The 17,823-nt window shown below is 36.6% G+C and overlaps 1 pseudogene; it reads left to right on the top strand.

Moving 5' to 3' along the window:
- The first annotated feature begins 16,811 nt into the window (after window positions 1-16,811).
- Window positions 16,812-17,319, top strand: LOC114227713 (calponin-3-like; annotated as a pseudogene).
- The last annotated feature ends 504 nt before the right edge of the window (window positions 17,320-17,823 follow it).

Here is a 17,823-nt window from a genome sequence, read left to right as displayed (position 1 = left end):
AAAAATTGAAAAATTTTCCTCTAAAATCAGGAACAAGACAAGGGTGCCCACTCTCTCTATTCATATTCAATATCCTACTGGAAGTACTACCTAGAAGCAATCAGGGAACATAAATAAATAAAAAGTATCCAAATTGGAAAGAAGAGTAAAATTATCATTATTCACTGATAATATGAGCTTACATATTGAAAATCCCAAAGACTCAACTAAAGAACTGACCTTGGATCTGATTAATGGATTCCATAAAGTTTCAGGATATAAAATCAATACACAAAAATCAAGTACTTTTCTATTCACTAACAATAACACATCTGAAAAAAAATAATGAGAAATACCCTATTAACAATAGCATAAAAAGCAATAAGATATATGGGAATAAACATACCCAAGGAGGTGAGAAATCTGTACAATAAAAAGTATCAGACTTTGCTGAAAAAATAAAAGAAGACATAAACAATTGGAAGAACACCCTGTTTCCATGGATTCGAAGAGTTAATATTGTGAAAATATCCATGTTACCCAAAATCCATCTATAGATTCAGTGCAATTCCTATCAAAATTCCAATAGCATTTTTCACAGAAATAGAAAAAAATAATGAAACCTAAAATTTGGATGGAATTCCTTTGTGATTCCCCAGAAAATATAGGCTTAGCTAATTAAAGGACATGAAGAATAATCCATCCAATATTTTTGATAGTATGTTATGCCAAGAACAAAAAGATCTGTTATCCAAGTGCTGTGTGCTCTAGGACAACTGACCTGATACTCGTGAAAGTGTCACTATTTCTGGAATCTAGTGGTGAATAAGTATACAAGAATCGTTGAAGAAATGCCAGTGAAGGGGGCAACTAGGATTACTTTACTCTGAAACAGCTGGGAAATAGTGCCTATCTTCTTAATTTTAGAATTAACTTTACCCTAGAAAAGGGGCCTTGACTGAGGCATGTCGTCACTTGCTAGCTATATATTGGATAATTATCAATAAACAATTATTATCACCCTTTAATTCCTGTGGCACTTCAGAACCTGGCACGTTTGCTTAAAATTAGTAAATATTGGGATTTGTCTCAATAGTCCCAGGTCACTATTGTCAATTTATAGATGAGTCCTCTAAGGAGAAACAAGGCTACTTGTTTTTTTTCTGCATAGTAATATAGACATGATGGTGATGGTGATGATGGTGACATATAACATTTGTTGAAATTCTGACTATCTGTCCTCAGACCAGATATGTTTATTATTTTATTAAATTATCATGTGGCCCTGTGAGGTGAGATATGGGACATTACTATAACCATTTCATAGATGAGAAAGTTGTGGTAAAAAGAAAAAAAAGGTTAAGTAGTTTTCCCATGTTGCACAACTACAAAATTGCAGAGTTTAAATTGATATCCCAGGCAGTCTGACTCCTAAAAGCTGTGGAGCCTCCTTGGTTATGGCTATTAATTGGGTGGACCAGGACTTGAGAACTATAATGCTAATATTCTTTCCATCCTCTCTTATTACCCACTACAGAAGGCTCCTTGAGCTACCAAAGAAGCCGGGTGGCCACACTTATAAAAGATGATAGTCAAAAGGATTGTCTTTGTGGAAATAGGTAGCTAGAGATTGCAGCCAGAAAAATTGGCTTATAGCATGAGTACTCAGAACTACCTTTTTAATCCAAGAGAAATGCTGTAGCCTAGCACCTGAGTCTGTTTGAAGGATAATTTGAAAACGGTCCTCCTAGCCCCAGTTGCAATAATGCAAATAGTTATCACTTGTAACTGCTGGAGGATGCTGGTGCTAGCAAACTCCCTTTACAAGTCAGTTTCTTTATGTCTCATCTCATAATCACTTAGGCGGCTGTTTCCATAGACACCCACACTTCAGTTTCCCAGCTTAACCGCATTCACACAAGAATGCAGACCTTGGTTGCAGCAGCTGTGAACTGTTTTACCATTTGTTTAACAGGCACTGCTTATCTACTTTCCTCTATATGTGCAACAGGATGGTGGTTTGTTAAAAAAAAAAAAAACAACAGTAATGAAACATTACCTGAAAAACCTTTAGGAGTTTCAAAGCTAAATAAATATATTTTGATCTATGAAAGAAGTCAAAATCAGAAAATAAAGAAGGAACAAATTTTTTTCTGCTCTAGACTTTTGGGGGACAAGGGTGGAGCAATAGTGACTTGTGCTGGGCTGTTTCACAAGTGCGAGATAAATGTACACACCTTTCTTTCTATGAAACAGAGATGTGAGTCTCTGGGGACCCATAGAGGATGGTAGTGGGGTGTGGAAGTCTATGTGGACACTGAAGAAAACCTAAAAATAAGCTAATAATACTTACAGGTCACTAGGCTATGCTTACTTTTGAACATGTACTAACAATAAGCAAAGGAAGTAATTGAATTAAATTATGTTTAAAAGCATGTTCCTGCTGAGCATCTGGAAAAAGAACATTGCAGTAGAATATTCCATAGAGAGAGAAAAGATAAGAATCATCTTAAATATTAACTCTTGTGAAAAAAAATAAATAGTAAACTTTGTCAATTGGCCTAGAACATCAGGTATAGACATGCTAAGGGAGTGCACATTCATATATGCAAACAAACACACATATATCGGTTCCTATATGAAGCCTTTGTATATACCCAGTACACAAAATTTTCTGCTTTAGCATATCCCAGTTGAACACAACATATATACAACCATGCCTCACATCAAGGAGTGCTTTAAATTTCACTGTAATCAATCAGACAAATATTCTGGGCTTAGATGAAACACTATTTCACCTCTCTTAATCATCACAACAACTCTATGATATATGTTTTATTATTGCATTATATGAATGAGGAAACTAAAGCAAAAAAAGCATTAAATGACTTTTTAAAAGTCAGATTGCTAATAAGAGTTTGAGCCAGGATTTAACCTTAGGCAGTCTGTATCAAAGTCTGTTCTCTTCACCATTGTAGTTAGCAAGTGGAAAGAAGTGCTGTTAATCCAGTAGGAAAAAGTAGGTGCTGAACCACCCCCACTGTTTTCCTCTTCTAAGCTTCTAGGTATTCTTTGTGAGTTACTGCTCTAAGTTAGTGGGTGGGTGGTGGGAATTGAAATCGTAGAGATATTTTAAATTGGAAGGGACGTGTGATTTGAAAAGTAATTACTATTTGATGAGAAAATGAACTCTTTGTAAGGAACTCAGCAGAGACTCTTCCTCTCCCTTAGCCTCTTACTGGTAAAATTGTACATGGTCTACATCTTGCTTTAGATTACTTTTCCTTAAAAAGAGAAAATACATGTTCACGATGACTTTGGGACAAGAATATTTCAAGCAAATATTGAAGGCTTCCCTCTACTCACTCAACTATTATTTCCTGGTTCATAACAAGAACTTGGTCATCTAACACCTTTTGTTATAATTTGCTGAAACTGGGATTTTACTGTAATATTATATCCATTATTAAAATGGTTGGTGCATTACCATTCATGTGGACAGATTAAAGCAGTGTTTTAGCCAGTGTGTTACTTATTCTTCTGTGCTCAAGTAAGCTTTTCTCAGCTAGTTGAATATTTACAAATGGTCATCTTTTCACTTGTAAGACTTTTGACAAGAAAAAGTTTTTCACCTTTCTTTAAACTCCTTTTCCCGAGAGATTTGATTTCACTATGTAGACTATGGACATTTCGAAATGTGTGAATTAAGCACACAAATGTTTTTTCTTTAAATACCCATCTACATAAATATAGTAAAATAATGGATTAGACAAAAAATACATCACTCCAAAAATAGGCAATTCTGGTAGTGCTCTTGCACAAAGTAGTTAGTTTTGTCTAAGGGCCAAATATATTATTATTAATATTAATTCTTTGTTCACATTCTTTGTTTCATTTTTATTGCAAGGAATGGAGATAACTAAGAAACTATTGAGAAATTGCTTTGTTTTTTTATATTCATGGGATTTTAATTGGGACCTAACAGAGGAAAAAAGAGGAAGGATTTTAAAGGTAGTATGATCTAACTGTTGATTAAACATAAGAGCTCAATAACAGGCATATATAAGTCAATAGAGTTGAGCCATGGCTTCAGTACAGGGGGCAAAGGAAATCCTTCCATCATTTTTTTCTGAGTGCAGCCCTGGACCTGCTTATAGGTGCTGAGAATTAGTAGGTGAGATAGAATCCTGGTTTTGCAGGTTAAAGAGCCTTGCAGTTACCAAGGAGATTTGCCTTCAGAATAACTAATACATGGAAGTGGATACAAGGGTTCTTATTGAACAATTTAAATTTCCAATATTAAATGTTTAGAATATTTCCTGTAAAAGATAGTAAATGCATTAAATCATTATATGGCAAAGTAATATAATAAGGTTAGAGTTAACTAAGCAACAATAAAAAAGTTAAGGCAAATATTACCATTTAAAAAATACCTAGATATGAAGCAGAATAATTGCAAATATTAAAATGTAGGACCAGTGGTTTACAGATGATTGGAAGTTTGAACATTAAGTGAAATTATTGAGGTGCTTGAGTAGCAAATGAATTTCAACAAACAAGTGCCAATAAATAGCATTTGAGAATTACTAGTAATGTGAAACACATACAATTTTCTAATGAAAACAAGCCATTAAATCCATGGAGGTTCCACTTATAAAATTCAAGCTAAGATGAAGGTAGCCTCTTTATGAGTGAATCACACTCTTGAACGCTACCCACTGCTGCTGATGAAGTATAACCTGATCAACTGCTCAGGCCATGGACACATTTCACCCTAGGTTGGGGGATTCTGTATATTCATATTGCAGCCACACTTAGGAAAGGAATGGGAACTGGCAGACATTGAAAGACTATGATTCAACTAGGGGATTAAACCTGAAAAAGAAGACTGGGAAATTACAAGGAAGAGAAAGGGGAAGGTATGAGATGGGAAGGGAACTTGAGACCTTGCCAACAGTGTTATTCAGACTTTCCCTGGGTCCTCATGATGAATAGGTTGCTATTTTGAGATTCTCTGCCACTGAGTACTACAGAGAGAAGCTTTTATGAAAATATTCTAAAAAATAAAGGCATACACTGTATATGTATATACATATATGCAAAGGCATGAATTTCTAAAGCAACTTAGGATATTTGGTCTCAGTTGGACATGACTATTAGTGTCTCTGGACTATTCATTAGTCACATCAGCACTTACTATTTCTTTCTCTGAGCCGCTTGTTTTCATTGAAACTTGTAAACAGAGAGAAAAACAGAAAAACAGGGTTAAAATTTTTAAGGGGTGACATACATGGCTAGAACATTCACAACAGTTTTTTAAATGGTATAATTTGAACTATTAAAATCTTTTCATAGAGTCACAAAACATTGTGGGTGGCAAATGAGGGAGGAAATACTGGGATATATAGTTGCATGCCACCCTAAGGTGCCAATGAGCTCACTTCTCTATTCCCCTATGTTATAACCAAATGCAAAATACATGCTTAGGCGTTTTTGTTTACTGACTTAAATTTACTAACTTAAAGATAAACAAATATAAGCTATATGAACACTGTTGCTTCATCTAACTACCATTCTGTTTTGATTTTTAAGGTAATAAGTCTTTATTTAACATAGCATAATTCTTTTCACCAACTTAAAATTCTATTTTTATACTTTTCCACACTCAAAATTTTACTACAAATGAGCTTTACATGCTATATCCATATCTTTATTTCCCAATCTCTCTCAAAACCCAGATTCCTTATTTTCTAATGAATATATTATCTTGAATGTCATTAGTGACCCGATCAATACATGAAATAATTTCTCAAGTCCTCATTGTCCTTGACATTTTAAAGTGTTTGACACACATCACCACCACTTTTTGAAATTTTATTTCCTTAGTTTTCTTAAGCCAATAGCTATCCTGATTTTCTTCCTACCTTTATGTCTATTTCCTTTTTAAAAATAATACTTTTATTGATTTCATAGAGGAAGGGAGAGGGAGAGAGAGAAACATCAATAATGAGAATCATTGATCGGATGCCTCCTGCACACCCTCTATTGGGGATTAAGCTTGCAACCCATGCATTTGGACTGACTGGGAATTGAACCGTGGCCTCCTGGTTCATTGGTCTATGCTCGACCACTGAGCAACACCAGCCAGGCATGTCTATTTCCTTTTGTTACAACTCTCCCCTTGCTCAGCCATTAAATATTGTTCTTTCCCAGGTTACCTCTAAGACTCATTGTTCTTCTCTTCATGCTGTCCATTCATGCTAGACAAGCACATCTACTTTTTAAAATTTATCTTTATTGTTATAAGTATTACAGGTATACCCTTTTTATCCCCCATTTATTCCCTCTACTTTTATTATTTCAATTGCTGCCTCTACACTGATTAATTCCTAAATCTTCATTTTTGGCGTCATCTTCTCTCCGTTTTGGTTCTAGTGATATTCTGAAATCTGTCGTGATTAGAGACAGAAGAATTGCTACATATATAATGTTCTTAGCTCTGTTGCCTTTATCAATGTTTAGAGGAAATGTATTGCCATGTTAAATGTTATTTTAATAAGAAAACCAGAAGTTTCGTCACTTGAAGACAAAAGAAAAAAATCAATTTAATGATTGATTCAGTTTTATTCTAACTGGGCAGGTAAAAAGTTATGCATATATAAACATACCTCAGAATGCTTCCTTCTACCAGTTTACACCAGGGCACTAGAGCATATTCTTTCAGGGATGCTCAGCTCTTGGGAGAATTTAGGAGTATGAGTCCATGCCAGCTTTATAAGATATTTCTGGACATTGAAGGGAGAGCTTAGGACCCCCACCCTTACCTTTGCCTCATCATTTAAAATGCTATATCACTGCTACCTCCAGTGACAACCTAGTCTAGATAGAGGCCAAAATGCCTTGGATATATAATTATGCTATCTACTCTAATGCATAATGTAGATGGTATACGGTAGATCAGAAGTGCCTCTGCTGCTAGTTCTCAAAGATCTAAAGTGGGGTGATGCCGGCTCTACATACTTTCTTAGGTTGTTTGAAACTCAAGAAGTTAATGAAAGTGTAGGTGCTACTTACATAAAAGAGAACTTTATTAATCACTATAACATATGTGTATATGATCCTGCTTTGTTGCTTACTTTGAAGGAAATTTGAAATTGCTTTTGTATGGTGACCATAATAGAGCTTTTGTTTTTTTGGTTTTACTCTGAGTTGCAAATGCTCAAATAGTTCATTGCCATTCATGATGCCCATATCCCACAATAGTAGAGAACCTACACTTCAGCTTGTAAAACACCATGCAGTCCAAAAGTCTAGTCTCTTGTTTGAGGCTTTTATTCTGACCATAAGCTGCATATGGCATTTTTTATGAATGTTTATGGTGAAACAATAATCTAGGGCTTGCCCGGCTGGTATGGCTCAGTGGTTGAGTGCTGACCTATGAACCAGGAGGTCATGGTTCAATTCCTGGTCAGGGCACATGCCTGGGTTGTGGACTTGATACCTAGAGTGGGGTGTGCGGAAGGCAGCCAATCAATGATTCTCTCTCATCATTGATGTTTTTATCTCTCTCTCCCTCTTCTTTCCTCTCAGAAACCAATAAAAATATATTCTACAAAAAGAGTCTATTGTTTATCTCTCACTGTTTGATACCTTTTAAAAAAGCATATGTGTTTATAGACTTAAAGTAATATCTGAGAAGAACAATGTCGACATATGGTAAGACAAACTTTCATCTAGTAGGCAAGCTGCTCTTGGTGAAGATGATCAAGGCAATGCTGATGCTTTTGAAGCAAATGAGCATTCAGCAGACACTAAATTACTAAAACACTTGGCACTGACTGGAAAGAGGAGAATAAAGAGAGAGAGAAAATAATTTCATAATTTAATTATTCTTTTAGTTAACATTGATGAAATCATAGAATCTAAGGGCTGACAGAAATTTTGAGGTTATCTGGTCCTGGGCTTCCCAAATTTCAATCATTCTTTTACCTACCATATGATTTTTCCATACCTGCTTTTCCCCATTTAATATATAAAATAGTATGTACATTTCTTTAATCTATTTAAATTTAATTTTATGTACAGTTATTTAACTGCCTTTATTTCTTATTTAAGAAGAAATGTTACATTAATATATGATTGGAAAGCAAGTCATATCTGACATAAAAATATGGTAATTGCAAAAATAAATGGTAATCTATTATAAATATTAATTAATTAGTATAAAAATATTGGTCCATAAATCTCCAAAAATTATTTGTATGTCACTTGTGGCAAATGGGTTCAGTTCTACACCTGCTTTGTATCCATAGAGTACATAGAAAAGAACTTCCCTTACAGAGAAATGCTGGCTTCTCTTTGAGGTCATAGAACAAAGCTGTGGCAAAAATGAGACTGATCTGGTTACAAGAATATTTCACTATCTGAAAGGTAAATTATTTTCTGTATATTTCATGGAGATGAGGTCCACATTAAACTTTCCTTTGAAAGAAGAGCTATTACTTGAGGATTAATAGATTGTCACATAAATTTTTCTTCTTAAACTTACTGGCATACTTCTATTTGCATTCCCAATTATGAGAGTTTAACAGAGGAATTGAAATATGAGAAAGAACATCCCCACAAGGAAAAAATATTGATATGGATGGATTCAGATGGGCAAAGCCTCAATCTCTACAGACAGAAGGGAGAAATTAAACACTGACCATATCTCCTAACTGCTGCATAACTCTCAGGGGCCCATGAAAGAGACAGTACAATAGCCAACTAGGGCAGGCACACCAGGTTTAACTGGAAATCCTAGTGACCAAGCAGTTTGGAATATATACGTAAAAAAAAAAATCCTAGTGGTCAGAAATGCAGAATTATAAAGGACTTGGAAAGCCATTTATTATAACCATCTTAAATAATAAGATGAAGAAACTAAAGTCCAGAGAGGGATAGAACTTGCAAACAGTAGCAAGTTAAGATTGCAAATGCAGTTCGACAGGTAGCAGGATACAAAATTAACAACCATAAATCTATGGCATTTTGATACACTAATAATGAACTCTTATAAATAGAAACAAAACAAACAAACAAACAAAAAAAAAACACACATACACACCAAAAAAAAAAAAAAATCCCATTTACCATTGCAACAAAAAAATTAAGATGCTTAGGAATAAAGTTAACCAAAGAGGTAAAAGACTTGTACTCAGAAAACTATAGGACATGAAAAAAGAGATAGAGGAAGATATAAACATAAGTGGAAGAATATACCATGTTCATGGATTGATAGAATCAACATCATTAAAATGTCCATACTACCCAAAGTAATCTATAGATTCAATGCAATCCCCATTAAAATACCAATGGCATATTTCACAAACCTAGAACAAACCCTCCAAAATTTTATATGGAATCCAAAGAGACCCTGAATAGCTGCAGAAATCTTGATAAAGAGGAACAAAGTTGGAAGAAGCACAATATCAGATATCCAGTTATACTACAAAACAGCCTGTACTCCAGTTGTACTCAAAACAGCCTGATACTGGCACAAGAACAGGCATATCGATCAATGGAACAGAACAGAGGACCCAGAAATTGACCCATGCCATTATGCTCAATTAATATTTGACAAAGAAGGCAAGAGAATACATTGGAGCAATGACAGTCTATTCAATAAATGGTGTTGGGAAAATTGGACAGATACATAAAAAAATAAAATAAAACTAGACCATCAACTTATACCATACATAAGAATAAACTCAAAATGGGTAAAAGACTTCAATGTAAGACATGAAACCATAAAAATCTTAGAAGAAACCATAGGCAGCAAAATCTCAGACATCTCTCATAGAAATATGTTTACTGAAAAATCTCCTAGGACAATGGAAATTAAGGAGGAAATAAACAAATGGGATTACATCAGAATAAAAAGCTTCTGCACAGCAAAAGAAACCATCAACAAAATAACAATAGAGCCCACTTTATGGGAGAACATATTTGCCAATGATACATCCAAAATACTTAAGGAGCTCATAAAACTTAACAAAAGGAAGACAAACAATCCAATTAAACAATGGGCAAAGGACCTAAATAGACACTTCTCCAAAGTGGACATACAGAAGGCTAAGAGGCATATGAAAACATGCTCAAAGTGACTCATCATCCAAGAGATGCAAATCAAAACAACAATGAGGTACTACCTCACACCTGTCAGAATGGCTATCATCAACAAATCAACAAACAAGTGTTGGGGAGGATGTGAAGAAAATAAATCCCTCAGACACTCCTGGTGGGAATGCAGACTTGTGCCGCCTCTGTGGAGAACAGTATGGATTTTCCTCAAAAAATAAAAAATGGAACTCCCATTTGACCCAGTGATCCCCCTTCTAGGAATATATTCTAAGAAATCGGAAACACCAATCAGAAAGAATAAATGTATCCCTATGTTCAAAGCTGCACAATTTACAATAGTTAAAATTTGGAAACAGCCCAAGTGCCCATCAGCAGATGAGTGGATAAAAAAGCTGTGGTACATTTACACAATGGAATACTATGCTGCTGTTAAAAAAAGAACTCTTACCATTTGCAATAGCATGGATGGAGCTGGAGAGTATCATGCTAAGTGAAGTAAGCCAGTCAGAGAAAGATAAGTATCACAGGATTTCATTCATATGTGGAATTTCATGAACAAAATAAACTGATGAACAAAATAGATCCAGAGACACAGAAGCATGGAACAGACTTGCAACCTCAGAGGAAAAGCAGGGGAGGGTGTGTGGATGGGAAGAGTTCAACCAAAGAACTTGTATGCATATATGCATAACCCATGGACACAGACAATAAGGTGGTGAAGGCCTGTGGTGGGGGTTGTAGGTGGGCTAGAAGAGGTCAATGGGGGGAAAAGAAGACATATGTAATACTTTCCACAATAAAGATTAAAAAAACACTTTGAAAATGGGAAAGGGCGTCTGTGAATGGCAGGTATGTCTATTGATATTTTACTATATTGGGAATGAAAACTTAAAACAATTAAAATATTTAGTTAAGAAAAAATAAATTATGAACACAGTTAAAATACAAATGTCCTGAATGTGAGTATAATCCTATTTCTAAACAGCATATTCTGTTTGGACATCAGTTTTTTTCTCTCTTTCTCCCACTTCCCACTTTCACTTTTGCTTTAGAAAGCATTTATTCTTTCAAGTGCATAGCATTTTTAAGTGAAAAGCCTCTTTTAAAACTGAAATTGCAGTTTTGCATTTAAAACATTAAGGTGAGTTTTTATAAAAAATATAACTCAATTCCTAAGTTCATCAAACTCATTTAGCTTTTTCCCAGCCAAGACTTTGTATTTTGGCTTTATGCCCTCATACCAACTCAAATCTAAACCAGGCTCCTTAGTTAGTAACTCAACTCTAACTCAGATCTGACATCAGTCTTTCTTTCATGCACCTGGCTTCATTTATCTTTATACATTTCAACGTGTTTACACTGTTATGCCCAGTGTTCAGGATCCCCAAAAACCCAGCAGGAAGGAGCCGAGCCCAATGCAAAAGCAAGAGAACTTTTATTCATGCTAGCACGAGCTCCCATCTCCAACAATCACCGCAGCTGTGGTGGGAGAGAGCGCGCGCTTTGGGAGAACAAAGGCTTAAAAGGGGGTCCAAAGCAGTGGGCGGGGGGAACGTTCATGGCCCCGTTGATTGGTCAGGGGGCAGGGTCAGGGGTCTGGTTACACGGGGGTACTGTGCAGCTTGCCTAATTTGGACTGAGTCCACTTCTCTACATTCCTATTGGCAGGTTTATACAACTGTTATATTCTCGCGGTTTATAGGGAAGGGCAGCAGGGAGAGTTGTAGAATGGCCGGTAAAGAAACATTATAAAAGTAACAGAAAGGGCTTCATGGAATCAATCTAGTTTAGCTCTATCATACACTGTCTGCACAAGCTAGGTATTCTAAATCCCTGTCCTCCCCATGACCCTTACTTTCCCATATCTAGACATTTTTCTTAAAATATTTTCAAAATGTCAATTGTTTGTCCAGAAACTTCTTACAAGGGCAGAGAGCAAGCCTTTATAAAAACAATTATTGTTTGCAAATACTCAGTGCTAAGTTTCTTTCATGGCAAATTGCCCTGTATGCCTCAAGAAACAGAAATAAAAATTTACAATGTATGAATGTTGAAACAAAAACTCAAGGTGAAGAAATAGAAATCCAGATACAAATAGAAATAAAAAATAGTGTCAATATGTTTGAATCTTAATATGCTTAGGCCAAATTATCTATTTATCTTGAAGGTGAGAAGTACATTGCATTTTATGGAGTGGAAGCCATTCTTAGTCACTCTCCTATCCACTTCTCTTATGTACCAGAAAAAAATCACAGAAAAATAATTCCAAAAATGATTTGGAAAGTATGATCCTCTCCCACTTCTAAATTCCATCTTTTTAATGTGTTTTGCTTGTTAGCATATTTACTTTACCAAATAACTAGGGGAGTTGCTTATTTATTAGTTTGTGTTTATTTATTTATGCTTTTTTCTTAAGGGGCTTCTGTTTGTTACATTAGCTTACATATGGTGTTTCTTTGCAGGTATTAAAAGGTAACTTCTCTTCCAGAAAAATTTATTATATTTTTATGTAGCCAGAATCTCAATGGCTCTCACCTTGATCCATTTCATGATCCTCCCCTGGTCCTTTTCCCCTGGCTCTTCTCCCCTATTAATAATTCATCAATATTCTATATATATGTATCTTAGAGTAGGTGACAATAGAGAAATTTATTTTTAAAATTGATTTGTTATCCTTGGAAATTATAGTTTTAATATACAGTTTATCAAATTGTTTTGAAAATGCCCTTTCAAATAAATTCTTGCAGAATTGAACTGTATTGAGAAGTATCCTGCAAATTCCTCTCCCCACATTCACAAACATATATATACCCTACTGTATATTTGTTTGTTTTGCTAAATAAAGCTAAAGGAATGAACAGATGAAATATAGTGCAAATAATAATAGTCTCCACAATTATGATTTATCACATTTCTCTTAAAAGCAAAAGCCCCCATTTTAGCACATGATAGTGTATAGTATCATAGACAGGCACACTCTTTTTCATTGGTGTAAAGACATCTTTTATAGGAAATTCTTGGTCATGTTCATGACCATGAATCATTAAAATCTATAGATTATTCATAATGGTTTAATTTTCTGTTACATAGCCTTTCCCCAACACATTACTTTAAAATATTCTTTATTATAGAAATCATACGGAATTTTTGGACTGGAACCCGGATTCTTTGTCCGCCGGAATCGAAAAATGAATCCACGGAAAGGCTGCAGATCCTGATGCCTTGATATCCCCTCTGATTGGTCACTATTCCCTTAGACTGGTTACTTTAGTAACTCCTGGGCTCAAAGGTTGAACCTCACATGGGACATGTGCGGTTTCCCCCCCACCCCCCCCCCTCCTTCCTTATTGTTTTCCTATTCCCTTTGGGCTTTCTTCTCCCTCTGAATGAAGGGCTTCCTTCTCTTTATTCTGTAAATATAGACCTTTTGCTGTTCCCAGCTTCCTCATTCTATGGAAATGTACCTGTTTCAGCTTTCCAGCTCCCCCCATTCTATGGAAATACACCTTCTTCTGCTCTGCAGCCCTGTGTCCTTCATAGTCCCCATAATTTCCAAAATTTCTAATATTTCCTAAACCTGTCCTATCTTACCCCTAAAATTCATGTTTCAAAAGCAAACATTAAAGACTATAGGAGAGGAGTGATTCATTTCTTGAAAGGCATTTGTATTTGCTGAAAGAGCCACCTCCTGGTTGAATTTTGCACTGGAGCCAACAGAATTTTTCACCAGTTTGTTTGGCAAGATGAAATGGAATTGTCAGGATAGCTTCAAAAGGAGAATGCAAAGTAGAAAATTGAAAATTAATGCTAAATTGTTATTTTACAATTAATTCAAATGCAGGATGAAACTGAGTAGGTCCTTGCCATACATCTGCCATATTTGTGGAAATTTTATCTTTAGTATCCAGGCTCTGATCTTGACCTTTGCTATTAAAATAGTACAAACAGTGTTCAGAGACACTGAACTTTTATACAAATTAAAGACTGACAACAGGTGGAATATTTTGCTATTTGAGAAGGCATACATCTGAGAAAATTTTATTGTAAATTGATCACTGATGCCTTATGTTTGTATGATTGGCATTTATATGTTAGAGAATTCGGGCCCAGGTGATCTATTTTGAAGGTATCTCATTCCCTCCCTTGAATAGTTATTTTGTTTAGCCTGAGCCTGTGGAAATACTGCCTCAGTGCCATGCACCTTACCTCCTTTCTGCTCTGTGACATGTTTGCCTTACAACCATCTGTACTGATGCCCTGTTCCTTGTTTCTAAATGATCTGCATCATTTCCTTTATGTTCTCTTTAGCAACTCTCTTCATTACTTCATGTCAAATGATCTTTCAAAGTTTAGTGATCAAGCCTCATGCCCAGCTCATCCTGATATTCTTTCCCAAGGTTTCTCAATTATAGCAGGGAAAAATGAAAAATAATCCAAGAAACTAGAAATTACCAGTTTACTAATTTGTGGGGGGTGACATTTCCTTAGATATTAAAAAAAAAGCCTAGCCCAGCTGGCATTGCTCAGTGGTTGAGCATTGACCTATGAACCAGGAGGTCACTGGTTCGATTCCCAGTCAAGGCACATGCCCAGGTTGCAGGCTCCATCTCCAGTGGGGGAGCGGGGGGGGCGCGTGCAGGAGGCAACCAATCAATGATTCTCATCATTGATGTTTCTGTTTCCCTCTCCCTTCCTCTCTGAAATCAAGAACCCTAACATGCAAATAGACTGAACAGTGGAACAACTGAACAACAGAACAACTGGTCACTATGACGTGTGCTGACCACCAGGGGGCACGTGCTGAGCATGGCGGGCATCTGTAGCAGGCGGCAGGGAGTGGAACATGGCAGGCATCAGCCTTGGTGGGATGGTAGAGCAGGTGAGTGGGGGCACCAGACAAAGGTGGGGCACCGGTCACTGTCATTGGGGCGAGCCTCTGGTGGTTACTGAAAATTCTTTGCTGCTGCGTGCCACTGTCCCACCTGCAGCTCGCACCTGCTGCTGGCACTAGAGATACCATTCGAACTTGTTGCTGGTGCCAGGCGCCGGCCCCGATTGCCACTCAGGGCTTCTCCACCTCCCCCTGCTCCTGAGGGGTGATTGGGGCAACAGTCTCAGCTCACACCCTCCGGCCCCAATTACTCTTCACCATTAGTGAGTGTGAGCAGGGCCCTCAACGCATGGGAGTGGTGGTGGGAGCTGGGCTGCCTGTAATCAGGGGACCTGGGGTCGTAGTGGGAAGGGCCAGGTGGGGGCACAGAGGATGGGCCAAGACCCACCCCTGTGCCTGCCTCAGCCTGAGGCCCACAGTTCCTTTCAAGGTACATGAATTCATGCACTGGGCCCCTAGTAAAAATATATTAAAACAAACAAACAAACTAGGGCACTATTAACATGTTGAATAGATTAACATCTAAAAAACATTTTTCATTACACTGAAATAGCTTTCATTCATTTATTCAGTCATGCTTACATTTGTTATTGGGTAGAGTTTTTGAACACTTACCATGAGCCAGGTAATGTTCTGAGTAGTAATAATATAGTAGTGAACAAACTATGAGTCTGACTCTTATGGACCTATAGTCTATTGATAGAAGACAGAGATTAAAAATAACCTAAATAGCCATGGCTAGGTAGCTAAGTTGATTAGAGCATTGTCCCCATATGCCAAAGTTGTGAGTTTGATCCTGGTCAGGGCACATACAAGAATCAGCCAATGAATGCATGTATGAGTAGAACAACAAATCAAAGATATTCTCTCTCTCTCTCTCTCTCTCTCTCTCTCTCTCTCTCTCTCTCTCTCTCTCTCTTTCTCTCTCTTTCAAATCAATCAATAAAAATAATTTTAAATGCCTAAAATAAATATTTATATTTTCAATACATGACTTTTATTGCATCTTTAAAATGTTGCAGATAAGTCTGAGGTATCATTTGGCATCTTGCTGTTTCTATAGCTGGACAACTTAGATCTTATTCATCAGCCTGCTGAACTCTTCCTTTTTCAAAAGCATTAGATACCATCCAAAATTTTTCTGATATCCTTGTTTTTAACTGCTGTGACTTGCTGAATCAAAAAAGCTGAATTTTGTTAAAATTCAATGCTGTTTCATTCAAGAATCTGCTCATCTTCCTGGGCTTTAGATAATGAACAAGCAATGCATGATCCCATCCAAACCCTGCAGATGTATTTTTCACTCAAGAAATTTCTGATTTCAACAAGAGAACCATTCTCCTGAATAACAACATTGATGGGGGAAGTGAGCTTATTCAGATTTCATCTTGTATCAGAGGCCGAGTGTAACACCCTTGATCATAACTGCAGATAGTGTGAACCATGGCCAGTTCCTTTCTATTTCCCGTCATCTGTCATCCTGAAGCCTCTTCTTTTTCTTTCTAAGGAGACTGAGTTCTACATTGATGTGGTTGAAGTCCCTCCGCAGGGTGCTTCTGGGCCCTTCACAATAACTGTGTATCCCTTCAGAGTGATGTTCACATTTTCTGGGATGGCAACAGTCTGATTGCTGAGAAAGGTCTTCATCCTTGCAGTGGATGTGGCAAGGAGAGCCTACAATAAATATTTAAATTAAAAATTGCAACCCTGAGTATCTGCCAACTCCAAGCACCTGCGATGAGGTCAGTTCCAGGCCAGGAGTTCAAAGCCAAGTGTGAGACTGGGAGCAGAGCACAGCCTCTTTGTGCACCCAACTACCATGACCCACTTCAACAAGGGCCCTTCCTATGGGCTCTCTGCTTGCAGAGGTTAAGAACAAGATTGCTTCCAAGTATGACCATCAAGCAGAGGAAGATTTCTGCAATTGCATATAAGAGGTGACAGGCATAATCCTCTGCAAACTCATAAACAAGCTACAGACTCAGGGAAAGTCAATGAGTCCTCATTAAACTGGCTTTGTGGGAGAATTTTGACAACTTCATTAAAGCTATTCAGGCTTATGATATGAAGCCCCATGACATATTCGAAGCAAATATTCTTTTTGAGAATGCAAACATGACTCAAGTTCAAATGATGCTGGTGATTCTGACAAGTCTGGCTAAAACAAAAGGATTCCATATCACCATCGACATTGGAGTGAAGTGTGCAGAAAACAAACACCGTGTTTTGATGAAGGAAAATTAAAAGATGGCCAAAGTGTCATTCGTTTGCAGATGGGAACCAATAAATGCGCCAGCCAGGTAAAAGGGAATAAAACCAAAATATGAAGTCTTGGCTGGGCAAAAGCTAAATGAGTTTGATAAACATAGGAATTTAGTTTTATTTTTAATAAAATCTCACCTTGCCCTGATCGATTATCTCAGTGATTGAAGGGTCTCAGGTTTAATTCTAGTCAAGGGCACATATCTCAGTTGCAGGCTTGATCCCCAGGTGTGTGCAGGAGGCAACCAATCAATATATCTTTATCATATCAATTTTTCTCTCTCTCTGTCTCTCCTATAAAATTAATGGAAAAATATATCTTTATTTCCTTTTCCCCAATTTATATACCTTTTATTTTATTTTTGTGTCTATTGCATTATATAGAACTCCCAATAAAATGTTGAAAATCATTAATGAGAGTGGACATCTTTGCCTAGTACTGTATATGTTGTTAGCTATAAGTTTTTGGCAGGTATTATTTACCAAGTTGAAGAAGTTTTTATCATTAATGATTCTTAGATTACTGAGATTTTTATCAAAAATAAATGTTGAATTTTGCAAAAAGCCTA

Source organism: Eptesicus fuscus, chromosome 1 (genome assembly GCF_027574615.1).
Source record: "Eptesicus fuscus isolate TK198812 chromosome 1, DD_ASM_mEF_20220401, whole genome shotgun sequence".
In the NCBI taxonomy this organism is placed as follows: domain Eukaryota; kingdom Metazoa; phylum Chordata; class Mammalia; order Chiroptera; family Vespertilionidae; genus Eptesicus; species Eptesicus fuscus.
Note: the sequence above shows the minus strand (reverse complement) of the source record. Positions and strands in the feature narration are given on the sequence as shown.